At 44.6% G+C, this 9,831-nt stretch overlaps 1 pseudogene; it reads left to right on the top strand.

Moving 5' to 3' along the window:
- The first annotated feature begins 853 nt into the window (after positions 1 to 853).
- Positions 854 to 1,029, top strand: LOC122560927 (annotated as a pseudogene).
- Positions 1,030 to 9,831: the final 8,802 nt, after the last annotated feature.

The following is a 9,831-nucleotide window of genomic DNA, read 5'->3' as shown; positions in this document are numbered from 1 at the left end:
CGCGGAACGTTCCGAGTAGTTGGACCGTTCCGTATCGCCTGTCCTTCGTGGAGAAATTTATGAAGAGAAACACCTTTGACCACAAGTCCATCCTGAAGTGGTCAGCACGTAGTGTCCTTGAGACCCTTCGGGAAAAGGAGAGGGCGGATGCTATCGAGCGGTTCCCTGAGCAGACTGTCAAAGCCATTTGGCAGGATGCCTCATCGCCAGAACTTTCCAACAAGCACCAAGACATGGCTTGGCTGGTGGTGAGAAGGGCTCTGCCTGTGAGATCCTTTATGCACGCCCGGACTCTCACCGCACGCTGCCCTCAAAGCGGCTGCGGGGGGGGAGGGGGGACGAGACTGTCACACACCTCCTTCTAGAATGTGCCTATGCAGAGGAAGTCTGGAGAGGAATGCAGTGGTGTTTGTCGAGGTTCGTCCCGAGCAGCGCCGTGACGCTGGACTCCGTGCTCTCCGGTCTGTTCCCCGGGACGCACACCGAGACGAACATCAACTGTGCCTGGAGGATCATCAACTCGGTGAACGACGCTCTCTGGGTGGTCCGAAACCTGCTGATCTTCCAGCTGAAAGAGTTGACCCCGACTGAGTGTTGCAGACTGGCACATTCCATGGTCCAGGACTACGTGTTGAGGGACACGCTGAAGCTTGGGGCAGCTGCCGCCAAGACCACTGTGTAAAGTCTGCCTGCCAAAAGAAGAACACGGGGCCTATGCAGTCATTTGGGCTCTGCTGACGCCTCAGCTAATTATATAGGCATATGATCAAAAAATGTACAGCCCTGTATAAAAATGATAAGTTTTGTTCTCTGTATGTACATGTTTACATATGTATGGCATGACCAATTGTACAGACCATCAAATCATTTTATGAATAAAGTATATTTTTGAAATAAAAAAAAATGTCCCTGACTGAGGGACTGAATATTAATCTGATTTTTGCAGGAAGGAGTTGTGTTAGGAGCTTGCTCCACTAACTCCACGCATCGCCCCAGTATTGCAGTGTTTCTGGGAATGGTGTGTCCCTCATTAAAGAATATTAAAAGCAGCTTTGTTTGTCCTCTTTTTGTTATGCTTTTGCCTTATTCCGTATGTTCTGAGTACGGACAGTTTTCGTTAGTCAAGTCAGACTTGCCTTTGTGCAAATCAACTTGTTCTACAATCCGATTTGTCTGTGTCTTTCTGCGTGTTATGTTCAGCACTCACTCTCAGTGTCATCACTTCATCCCTGGTAAATGCCGCCCCTTCCCACCAACTCCAATTCCGAACAACAAAAGTAAAACAAATTCTGGATTAATGGTGCTGGAAGAGCACAGCAGTTCAGGCAGCATCCAAGGAGCTTCGAAATCGACGTTTCGGGCAAAAGCCCTTCCTCAGGAATAAAGGTGCTCTTCCAGCACCATTATTCCAGAATTTGGTTTCCAGCATCTGCAGTCATTGTTTTTACCTCAAAAGTAAAACAAAGTTGCCCACCAGCTCTACCTAATGGCAAACGGCATTTCAGAATACAAAATGGAGAACATGAAGCTATTGAAGTAATCAACAGTTCGCATTTTGATGATGATGAGAATCACTTTGATATATTAAATGAGAGATTTTGAGAACAATGTGAAGCAGACAAAGATGTGATATATTTAAACCACAGAATCAGAGAGATGTGCAGCACAGAAAAAGATCCTTCAGTCCAACTTGTCTATGCTAACCAGATATCCTTATCTAGTCCCATTTGCCAGCATTGGCCCATATCCTTCTAAATTCTTCCTGTTCATATATCCATCCAGATGCCTTTTAAATGCTGTAATTTAGTTTAATTTAAATGCCTCCACCACTTCCTCTGGCATCTCATTCCATACACGCACCACCCTCTGCATGAAAAAGTTGCCCCTTACATCCCGTTGAAATTTTTCCCCTTTCATGCTAAACCTATGGCCTCTAGTTCTGGACTCCCCCACTCCAGGGAAAAGAACTGCTGATCTCTATATTGTACAGAGTGACTGCTACTCTCTATATGATACACAGGGACAGCTATTGTCCATATTATACACAGGGACTGCTGTTCTCTACCTTATACACAGGGACTGCTGTTCTCTATCTTATACACAGTGACTGCTGTTCTCTATATTATACACAGCGACTGCTACTCTCTATATGAGACACAGAGTCAGCTCTTGTCCATATTATACACATGAACAGCTGTTCCCTGTATTATACATAGGTACCGCTGTTCTCCAGATAAGACACAGGAACTGTTGTTCTCTATGTCATACACATGTGCTGCTAATAGACAGAGGGATTGCTGTTCTCTATATTATAGACAGGGACTCATGTTCTCTGCATTGTACAACGTGTCTGCTGTTCTCTATATTTTCACAGGGACTGCTGTTCTCTATACTATATCCTGCTGTTTTCAGGAACTATAGACCGGTGAGCCTGACGTCAGTTGTGGACGAGTTATTGGAGGGAATCCTGAGGGATAGGATTTACACGCATCTGGAAAAGTAAGGACAGACTAGGGATAGTCAATGTGGCTTTGTGCATGGGAAATCATGTCTCACAAGCTGAATTGAGTCTTTTGAAGTATCACCAAAGAGGATTGATGAAGGCTTTGATAAGCTCCCTCATGGTGGCCTGGTGAGCAAAATTTGGTCAGAAGGAATATAGGGAAATCTAGCCATTTGGATACACAACTGGCTTGAAAGTAGAAGACAGATGGTGGTGGTGGTGGTGGAAGCTTGCTTTTCAGGCTGAAACCCTGTGACCAGTGGGTTGCCACAGGGATTGATGCTGAGTTCACTGCTTTGTGTCATTTATATAAATTATATGGATGTGAGCAAAGGAGGTACAGTTAGTAAGTTTGCAGATGAAACCAAAGTTGGAGATGGAGTGGACAGCGGTGACGGTTACATCAGAGGATCTTGATCAGATGGGTTGATGGGCTGAGGAGTGGCAGATGAAGTTTAATTTAGGTAATTGAGAGGTACTGCACTTTAGAAAGGAAAATCAGGACTGCGTTTATACACTTCGTGTTAAGGTCCTGGGGAGTGTCCAATGAGACCTTGGAACACGATTCATAGTTCCTTGAAAGTGGTGTCGCAGATGGATAGGATAATGAAAAAGGTGTTTAGTATGTTTTCCTTAGTGGGACAGAGCACTGAATATAGTAGTTGGGTGATCATATTGCAGTTGTGCAGGACATAGGTTGGGCCACTTTTGGATTATTGTGTTGCAATTCAGACTTTCTTCCTCTTTGAAGCGTGTTGTGAAACTTGAAAGGTTTAGAAAATACATGGGAACTAATGTTCTCTGCAATATTCACAGGATCTGCTCTTCTCTATAATACAGACAGGGACAGCTACTCTCTGTAATACACACAGGGACTTCTGTTTCATATACTCCGAAATTGCTGTTTAGCATAGCATACACAGGGACTGCTGTTCACTGCAATATAGAGAGTAAATGTTATTCTGTATAATCTAATATTGCAGGTCAGGCGATGACCCAGTGATGGACTGCTCATCCAGAGACCCAGGTAATGTGCTGGGGGCCCAGATTCAAATCCTGCCATGGCAGATGGTGGAATTTGAATTCTAGAAAAATCTGTAAGTATGAGAGGAATCATGGCCATGAATCCATTGCTGATTGTTGGAAAAAACTCAACTTGTTCTGGAATGGCTTTTAGGGAAGGAAATTGCCATCTTTACCTGGTCTGGTCTCCATGTTTTTCCAGAACCACAGCAATGTGGTGGAATCTTAACTGCTCTTTGCACCATTCGGGATGGGCAATAAATACTGGCCAAGACAGCAACACCCTCATCCCACAAATGAATAAAAAAGATAACATTTAACAAACTAGAACAGAGACAATGTGCCACAATCTGGCACTGTAACATGACATTATTACTACCTGAGGTCCTGTGGGGGCTAAATTGTGGAATTTATATGGAATAGTTTTTTTCAAAAAGTGTGGAGCTGGAAAAACACAGCCAATCAGGCAGCATCCGAGGAGGAGGAGAGTCGATGTTTCCATCCTAAGCTCTTCCTCAAGACCATCTGTCGTTTTCCAGCACCACACTTTTTGACACTGATCTCCAGCATCCGCAGTCCTCACTTTCTCCCGGCATAATTTTGTTGGTGTTTTTTTTTCTGTGTCTCTGAAGTTAACAGTATTTCTGTAATTGTGGTGATTTCTTAAAAGGACAGGTGTCAAAGCTGGGCTGTAGAATGGATGGGTTTTGTGCAATAATGAATGTTGATTAAAGCTAAGCTGTTACGTCTCAAAGTCAAATAAATGTAAACTTTTAGAAAGAGATTCACTTAACTCACCAAATTTCTAACCACTCTGTTTAAGCTGAATTTCGAAGGCAACTAAAGTGATTAACTTTACCCCAAACTGTAATCCCAGCATTTCAAGCAAACTATGTCAGTAATATTGCTCACATCCAGGTGGAAACCTGTTCGATTGTTTTGAAAACAAAAGGAGTTGAAGCTTTTGATATGAAGTGTGAAGGTGATGCTGATTGGCTGGGCCATCATAACCATGGAGATGTAGCAAAAACAGTCAGCTGTCAATCTTAACTCTCAGACCAGATGGGTGGACTCTGATTGGTCAGGGTGTCACTATGGGGATACAGCAGAGTTTGGTTGTCTCCATGATGGAAAAGCGCAGCAGGTCAGGCAGCATCCAGGGAACAGGAGAATCGACGTTTCTTCAGGAAGCCCTTCTTCAGGAATGAGTAAAGTTTGTCCAGCAGGCTAAGATAAAAGGTAGGGAGGAGGGAATTGGGGGACGGGCGTCGGAAATGCGATAGGTACCTGGGGGTGCAGTGAGATGCCTTTCTCATCAAAGAAGTACAATGTCTGTAAAAATTCCTTTTGCCAACATGACCCAGAGTCCTGCAGAATTATATTTGTTGCTTCTAACTCATGCACAGATGCATCGAGCTGTTGATCTTGAATTGGTTTCCAGTTTAACTCTTAGAATAATTCAGATTATTGAATCAATGATTTCCAAAGCAGAATCACTTCTAATGAGGCTTACAAGCATGGGCTGGTTGAGCGCAGGCAGCTTGCTGCCAGAAGAGAATGATCAAATGGACATGTTTTCTGACACGGTCCACCAGTTGTCAGAATGTAGGGCCGACATATCCGGCATGCCACCTGCACCAAAACCCATGTAATGTTATTCATTTGTGACTCACCTGTTGGCTTTGTGTGTGAAGGTGGTAAACTGCCTAATGATGCCAACGATAGAATTTGTTCTCACGGTTCACTGCACCCACCAAGTATGGGTTTCCTCTAGACACACAGAATCGATGTCCCTTTTCTGTCCTATCATTTCTGTAACTGAGTCTGCACAGCCTGAATTGGCTGAATGCTTTGTGAAACTATGGGAATCATGTTTAAATGAGTTGTCCACATGCTCAGTGAAGGATTCCTTCACCATCACGGAGACCATATGAGAGCTACATTCTGAGAGTGATAGCATGTCCAAGTGCTCTTTCAACATTGCCAGCTTATTTATCAGTATACAGCTCAAATAAGCCATTGAAATTCAGACAATCCACTTGTGTCTGATTCAGTGTTCACCAAACATCATCTCTTTTTTCATTTCTGGTGGCATCGTGGCTTTGTGTGAATATTCTCCCCGTGTCTCTTTGCATATTTTCCCCAGGTCTGCATGGGTTTCTTCCTACAATCCAAAGATGTGCAGGTTAGGTGAACTGGCTCTGCTCATAGTGTGCAGGTTAGGTGCATTAGTCTGGGATAAATGTAGAGTAATAGGAGATTAGGTCTGGGTGGCTTACTCTCTGGAGGATTGGTGTGGACATCTTGGGCTGAAGGGCGTGTTTCCACATTGTAGGGAGCCTATGATACACATGAACTGAGCACCTTGTGTTGTTGACTTCGGTTCCAATAACAACTTGTATGACCAAACAGATGGTGTTACCATGGGATATTCTCGAGGGAAAACTCTTCCTAACATCTTTATTGGTAACCACGCAAAACATATCTTTGATGGCATGATACCTTGCCTCTATCTGCTTGCATATCTTCAACATGTTGATGACATGTTTGCGAAATTTGAATCTGCATTAAAGAGTTTCTTGACAAAGCTCGATCATTGCCACCTTATGCTAAAATTCACCACTGAAACGGAGTACCCTTTCCTTGTAACATTCATTGAGAAATCAGCCAAATTGTTTTTAAACTCCGATTACTGAAAGCCGACATTCACTGGTCAGCATACATGTTAGGGTTCCTACAGTCCCCCAAGATCAACTTGTGGGGACCTTCCTGAATACGGTCCTCACCATCCTCTCACTGTGTGGCCTTGACACTGAGAACTATCAAAACTAGTTCTTGTGCTAACAGATTCCCAGATGAAATCATCACTCATTGTACATCGTAAAAACCCATGAAAGGGCCTGTCTCCACCAATTAGACACTGTGCATTATCTGGGAAGGGAAATGTCACAGAATTATAGAGTCATCGAGTCCAACAGCATAAAGGCAGCATGTTCGGCCCATACTGGTCTAGGATGGCCAGAAAATTATATCCACTCTAACCTAATTTCCTCGCACTTGGCCCATATCCTTCTAAACATTTGTTCTCCATGTATTTGATGAAATGCCTTTTAAACGTTGTTAATGTACCCTCCTCAAATACCTCTATCGAACTTAAAAGAATACAGCACAGAACAGGCCTTTCGGCCCACGATGTTGTGCTGAACATTTGTCCTCGCTTAAGCACTTATCCATGTACCTATCCAATTGCCGCTTAAAGTTCACCAATGATTCTGACTCTGCCACTCCCACAGGCAGCACATTCCATGCCCCCACCACTCTCTGGGTAAAGAACCTACCCCTGACATCCCCCCATACCTTTCACCCTTCATCTTAAATGTATGTCCCCTTGTAACACTCTGTTGTACCCGGGGAAAACGTTTTTGACTGTCTACTCTATCTATTCCTATGATCATCTTATAAACCTCTATCAGGCCACCCCTCATCCTTCGCCATTCCAATGAGAAAAGGCCTAGCACTCTCAACCTATCCTCGTACGACCTATTCTCCATTCCAGGCAACATCCTGGTAAATCTTCTCTGCCCCCTCTCTAAAGCTTCCACATCTTTCCTCAAGTGAGACGACCAGAACTGCACACAATACTCCAAATGTGGCCTAACCAAGGTCCTGTAAGCTTGGTTACATCACTTCACGACTCTTGAATTCAATCCCTCCGCTAATGAACGCTAATACACATAGGCCTTCTTACAAGCTCTATCCACCTGAGTGGCAACTTTCAAAGATCTATGAATATAGACCCCAAAATCCGTCTGCTCCTCCACCTTACTAAGAACCCTACCGTTAACCCTATATTCCGCATTGTTATTTGTGCTTCCAAAATGGACAACCACACACTTGACAGGGTTGAACTTCATCTGCCACTCCTCAGCCTAGCTCTGCATCATATCTAAGGTCTACTGGTCACTTATTCCATATACATACTACCCTCTGTGTAAAAATGTTTCCCCTCAGGTTCCCAAGTATTATTTCCCCTCTAACCTTAAACTGATGCCCTCTATGCCTCGATTCCCCATCCCTGGGAAACAGACTGACTTAATTCACCTTCTCCATGCCTCTCATGATCTTACACACTTCTATAAAATCCTCCTCAGTCTCCTGCACTCTAAAGAAAACAGCCCTCGTTTGTCCAACGTCTCCCCATAACTCCGTGCCCTGAGTCCTGGAAACATCTTTGTAAATTTCCTCTGCAGTCTTTACAGTTTAATACAATCCTTCCTATAGAAAAGTGATAAAAACTGAATTCCGTGACTCCCTCGTCAGGTCCACACTCCCCACCAACCCAACCTCCACTCCCGGCACCTTCCACTGCAACCGCAAGAAATGCAAAACTTGCGCCCACACCTCCCCACTTACTTCCCTCCATGGCCCCAAGGGACACTTCCATATCCGCCACAAATTTATCTGCACCTCCACACACATCATCTATTGCATCCGCTGCACCTGATGTGACCTCCTCTATATTGGGGAGACAGGCCGCCTACTTGTGGAACGTTTCAGAGAACACCTCTGGGACACCCGGACCAACCAACCCAACCACCCCGTGGCTCAACACTTTAACTCACCCTCCCACTCCACCAAGGGCATGCAGGTCCTTGGACTCCTTCATCGCCACACCATGGCAACACGACAGTTGGAGGAAGAGCGCCTCATCTTCTGCCTGGGAACCCTCCAACCACAAGGGATGAACTCAGATTTCTCCAGTTTCCTCATTTCCCCCCTCCCCACCTTGTCTCAGTCAAATCCCTTGAACTGAGCACCGCCTTGCTAACCTGCAATCTTCTTCCTGACCTCTCCGCCCCCACCCCACTCCGGCCTATCACCCTCAACTTGACCTCCCTCCACCTATCGCATTTCCAACGCCCCTACCCCAAGTCCCTCCTCCCTACCTTTTATCTTAGCCTGCTGGACACACTTTCCTCATTCCTGAAGAAGGGCTTATGCGCGAAACATCAATTCTCCTGTTCCTTGGATGCTGTCTGACCTGCTGCGCTGTTCCAGCAACACATTTTCAGCTCTGATAAAAACTGAACACAATATCCCAAGTATGACCTCACCAATGTCCTGTACAAGTGCAAAATACCTTCCCGACTTCTCTGCTCAGTGCCCTGACTAATGAAGGCCAGTGTGCCAAAAGCCTTCTTCATTGCCCTCGCGAACTGTGACACCGCTTTCAAAGAATCGTGCACCTGAACTCCATGATCCCTCTGTTCCACTACAATCCTTAAGACCATAAGACCATAAGACATAGGAATTTCCCTACTATTCACCATGAAACTCCGACCTTGTTTTGAATTTTGTCAAAATGCAAGACCTGACACTTCTCTGTGTTAAACTCCATTTGCCATTTCTTGGCCCACTTCCCCAGCTGATTGAGGTCCTGCTGCAGTTTTTGATAACCATCCTCTTTGTCTACGATAAAGCCTATTTTATTATCATCTGTAAACTTACTAATCATGCTTTATACATTCTCATACAATCATTGATATAGATAGCAAATGGCAATGGGCTGAACACCGAACCCCGAGGCATTCAACAGGCCTCCAGTCTGACAAGCATCCTTCCACTATTACCCTCTGCTTCCTACCATCAAACCAATTGTGGATCCAATTTGACAGATCTCCCTACATTCCATGCGATCTAACCTTCCAAAGCAGCCTACCATGTGGAATCTTACCAAAGATCTTTCTGAAATCCACATAGACTATGTCTACTGACCTGCCCTCATCAATCTTCCTGGTCACTTTATCAAAGATCTCTAACAAATTTCTGAGGCATGACCTCCCACTCACAAAGCCATTCTGACGACCTCTAATCAAACCTTATCGTTCCAAAAGCCTCTCAGGATCTTCTCAAGTACCTTACCTACCACAGATGTTCAGCACACAGGTCTATAGTTCCAAGGTTTATCTTTGCAGCCCTTCTTGAATAAGGGCAGAACATTCACTACCCTCCAATCTTCCAGGACCTTCCCTGTGGGTAACGATAATGGAAATCTATCAGCCAGGGCCCGCGCAATTTCTTCTCTAGCCTCTTGCAGGAAGGCGTCTCAAACATTTGTACTCCAGCAGAATTGTAATCTAGCACAATCTGTAACCTCATGGTCTGACATATCCTCCACTCAATCATTTCATTCATGAAGTTGCCAATAAGAGAAAATCTTGTGGGACTGTAGGAATCTGAATATGTACGCTGACCAATGAATAGGAGTTGAGCAATAATTTGGCTGATTTCTCAAAGAATACATC

The sequence above is a fragment of the Chiloscyllium plagiosum genome, chromosome 21 (assembly GCF_004010195.1).
Source record: "Chiloscyllium plagiosum isolate BGI_BamShark_2017 chromosome 21, ASM401019v2, whole genome shotgun sequence".
Lineage (NCBI taxonomy): Eukaryota > Metazoa > Chordata > Chondrichthyes > Orectolobiformes > Hemiscylliidae > Chiloscyllium > Chiloscyllium plagiosum.
This window is presented reverse-complemented; position numbering and strand designations above follow the sequence as displayed.